Consider the following 4,389-nt stretch of genomic DNA (forward strand, 5'->3'; position numbering starts at 1 on the left):
CATTAGCTAACTTGACAATGAATTATATAAAAAAAAATAATGAAATAAAACCTTTAGTAAAAAAAAAGACTAGGAAAGAATGAGAAGTTATCACGGTCTTGGTTTGCAAAATCAGAGTCCCCCCAGGCCGGGTGGGAGTAGGGGAATCTGAAACTGTCCTACTTGGAAGGAGAGACTGAAGAAAGGCAGACCACTCCAGACTGGGGGGCTGGTTTAAAAGGTTTTAATGAGCCAGGAAGCTTACAAAGGAAGCTTGTCTTGGGTAACTGCAGGGTAAGGAGGTCTGCACACCTACCCACCAACTGTAAAAGTTTACATAGAGGTTTCCCAGAGGTTCAATCATGTGTACCATTCTGATGGATTGCTTTTTCAAGGCTCCATCCTTGCTTTTTTTTTGAAGACCAACAGTTTTTATCAAAAGATGCAGAGAGCAGAGTCCCCATCCCTTAAGATCCTGGCGGTGTCAGCCTCAGGATCAGGACCCACAGCCATCCAGGTGTCCTGCAGCCCAAGAGCTCAAGGCTGCAATCCTTGAAGTAGCTCCCAGTGTGTGGAAACCACGTGTAGAGCAAACATTCCAAGGGTAGGTCAGGCGGTGAGGGGCCTCCAGCAACTGGGGTCCAGCTTGGTTGGTCAATGGGCAGTGATGTCCTCTCGATGACCAGCCCCAACACGCAGACCAGAGGAGATTAAGAAGATGTGACAATGAAACACAAGACAATTGGATACTGAAACAGAAAAACGGGTATTAGCGGAAAACCCAGTGAAATACAAATGAAGTGTGTGGTTTAATTGATGGTATTGTTGATGGTATTGGCAAGGTTAATTTCTTGGTTTTCACACATGGGCCATGCATTAGGGGAAGCTGGATGAAGAGTCTAAAGGAAGTCTGTGCTATGTGGACAACCGGCTGCGATTCTAAAATTATCTCGAAATAAAAAGTTCTTTAAAAACCCAGTGAGTTACTTGTAAATGCATTCACCCAATGAATAATAATGAATGATCACTCCTTCCTCCTAAATGAGTCCTGTTTTATGACCTCTCATGATAATGGAAAATGTATTTTGCACATTTTGGTGTTCATGCACATAGAGATATTTACGTTTCAGACAGGTGAAGGCATACCCTGCTATAAAAATAACTTCACAAGAGATTTCTTTTCTTTTTACATGGAAAGGCAGGAAAATACACTGGGTCGAACCTGCCACTTGGGAGGGAGATCAGATTATATACTTCCATTTATTTCATTTATTTCTACTTGCAATATTCCTACTCAGGGACTTCTTTTGAGTTTAATATCGACAAGCCTGAACTCCTTGGTTAGTTTATATGAGCTTGTCAATTCAGCTTTCTTATCAGAATAGGGAAAGAATTTACATGACAGCACCTGAATAAACAAGGTACTTTTCTGGGCTAAGAAATTTACCTTAATCTGTCCCTTCAATTTAAATCCCCTTCGCTTCTATATGGGAGACTGGTTGTTCTGATGCCACATTTTCTTTTCCCAAAAGGGGTTGATATCACTTTGGTTCCTTATGTCCACATAAAATTTAGGCTTTAGTTATCAGGGGCACCAGGGTGGCTCAGTTGGTTAAGCGTCCGACTTCGGCTCAGGTCATGATCTCACAGTTTGTGAGTTTGAGCCCCACATCAGGCTTTGTGCTACCAGATTGGAGCCTGGGGCCTGCTTCAGATTCTGTGTCTCCTCTCTCTCTCTGCCCCTTCCCTCCCTCTCAAAAATAAATGAACATTAAAAAATGAAAAAAAAAAAGAGTTTAGTTATCAAAATAGACATAATCCATACCTATTTGTGACCCTATTGGGATTTTGTTCACAATTACTCAGAATTTATTGACTAATGGTGAGAATTTTTATCTTTACAGTACTGAGTTTTAAACTCACAACCATGTTAAATGCATAAATGTGTTGGTTTTGCTTATTCATACATTTTTATGCTTGCTACAAGTTGAATTGTGTCCCCCCCAAAAGATAAACTGAAGTCCTACCCCCTAGCACCTGTGAATGGGAACTTATTTGGAAATAGGACCTTGGTAGAGCCAATCAAGGTGAGATGATGGCTCTATGCCTAAAGGACTGGCATCCTTTTAAGAAGAGGAAAATGTTGGGGCGCCTGAGTGGCTCAGTTGGTTAGGGGTCCAACTTCAGCTCAGGTCATGATCTCTAGGTCCATGAGTTTGAGCCCCGCATTGGGCTCTATGGTGACAGCTCAGAGACCGGAGCCTGCTTCGGATTCTGTGTCTCCCTCTCTCTCTGCCCCTCCCTTACTCATGCTCTGTCTTGCTCTATCTCTCAAAATAAATGTTAAAAAAACTTTTTTTAAAAAAGAAAGAGAGCAAGAGACTTTATGGAATTGAACAAAGCAGAATCAGATGTCAACACACTTGCCCAAAGATTTGTGCAGGGTTTTATGTCACTAAAATTACAAAAAAAAAAAAAAGTCCCATAAGCGATATAAAAGAAGATTGAATGAATTGAGATTCACTTCTTGCATTTCTGGATGGGAAAATTCCAAAAGTGTGGGTTTATTATAGAACATTGGAGTCTCAGATTGTGGGGGAAGAAAGTAGTGCTAGGAAAATGAAGGAAAACAATTAAGTTAGAGCCTTCTGTAGAGCAAAATAAATCTCAGATGGTTCAAAAGACAAATGTCGAAAATAAAACCAAAAATGTACTAGAAGAAAATGTAGATGAACATTGACATAGTTTGGGGAGACCATTTTCTACCACAGACAAAGACTACAAAGGAAATAGTTGGGAGTGTGAGTACATAAAAATGAAATATGTATGCAAATAAAACCAGTAAAATCAAGTTACTGGTATAGGCAAACTGGGGACCCAAAAACTGGAAGATACAGGACAGAGAAAAAAAAAATCTGGTGTCTTTGATACCTAAGAGGTTTTCAGGACTCAGTAAGAAGTAGCAACCTAGCAAAGAAGACTGGTAAAATAAAAACAAACGACCCTGTGAGTGTGTGTTCACACTCAACAAGAGCACAAAAAGGGAGCACAAGGAGTGTCTCCAAAGTGTACATCTGTCCGTTTTTCTGGTGGATCTGGGAGAGAGGAGGCGGGGAAAAAAGACTCTGGGTCTTTTTTCTTTTCTTTTTTTCAATGTTTATTTATTTTTAAGAGACGGAGCGAGACAGTGCAAGCAGGGGAGGGGCAGAGAGAGAGGGAGACGCAGAATCCGAAGCAGGTTCCAGGTTCTGAGCTTGGTCAGCACAGAGCCCCACATGGGCCTTGAACACATGAACCATGAGATCATGACCTGAGCTGAAGTCCCACCCCGGCACCCCAGAAAACTTGAGAATAAATAGAGAGAAGGAAAAAGAGCCGCTGAGGGTAAGAGAATGAATGACTGGGTTGTGTAAAAAGGGAAATGAGTATTACATCAACGCCAGGAAAGAGACTCAGGGCCAGAGATGATGTCTCTTAGTTCAGTTACACCAGATGCCTGAAACGGTGGAGGCACCTCTGCTTTGGGAACCTGACAAGATGGAATGGAAAACTGCAAACGGGAGGCCCCTCATCCTGGGAGACTTTTTCATACCTTTTGATGATGGACTGGATCGTTATTAATGACTGAATGGGATTCTAGTAGGTGCCGGTATCTCTTGACGTTTATGATTGTTTTGCTGAAAGGGGTCTGTGTTAAAAGACCACGGGGCAACTGTGATATTGTGATCTATGATAAGAAATATATTGCATGCGCTGAGCATTGGACTTGGGCTCAGGTCAGGATCTCTTGGTTCATAGATTCAAGGCCTGCCTGCTTCAGCTCCTCTGTCTCCTTCTCTCTCTGTGCCTCCCCTAACCTGAACACTCTCTCTCTCTCTCTTTCAAAAATAAGTAAACATTAAAAAAACATTATCTATATACTACATATCTGGTATTCAACCCCATGACTGGCACAGAACTCCTAAAACACTTGGAATTTCCTATGGTAAGAGCAATAAAAGTCTCTTTTGTTGTGTTAATGAGTGACATTGGGAAACCCCTTAGGTAACTTAAGGAAGGGGTCTGGTTGCCAGGGAAACCAATTATCTGAGGAAAGGGCTGGAACTTTCTTAAACCACCCCCACCCCTGGCTCCTAGGAGGGGAGAGGGGCTGGAGGTTGGAGGTTGGAGGTTGGGTTGATTACCAATGGCCAATGAGCTACTCAATCATGACTAAGTCGTGAAACCTCAGAAAAAACCCAGAAGAGTTTGGGAGAGCTGCCTTCTGGGTTGGAGACCACGTGGAGGGGCTATAGATTGGCGCCTCCAGAGAGGAAGCTTATCCTTTCCCCATTCTTTGCCCTACGCATCTCTTTGGCTGTTCCTGAATTATATGCTTTTATACTGAACTAGTCATCTAAGAAGTGAAGT

At 42.2% G+C, this 4,389-nt stretch overlaps 1 long non-coding RNA gene across 1 annotated transcript; it reads right to left on the reverse strand.

Moving 5' to 3' along the window:
• Nucleotides 1–209: 209 nt before the first annotated feature.
• Nucleotides 210–3,661, reverse strand: LOC120233245. The gene is made up of 2 exons (XR_005528767.1): nt 3,572–3,661; nt 210–728 (listed from the first exon to the last, which is right to left on the reverse strand). It is a non-coding gene; the product is annotated as an uncharacterized LOC120233245 (long non-coding RNA).
• Nucleotides 3,662–4,389: the final 728 nt, after the last annotated feature.

Source organism: Hyaena hyaena, unplaced genomic scaffold (assembly GCF_003009895.1).
Source record: "Hyaena hyaena isolate Hyena2069 unplaced genomic scaffold, ASM300989v1 scaffold_88, whole genome shotgun sequence".
Classification (NCBI taxonomy): domain Eukaryota; kingdom Metazoa; phylum Chordata; class Mammalia; order Carnivora; family Hyaenidae; genus Hyaena; species Hyaena hyaena.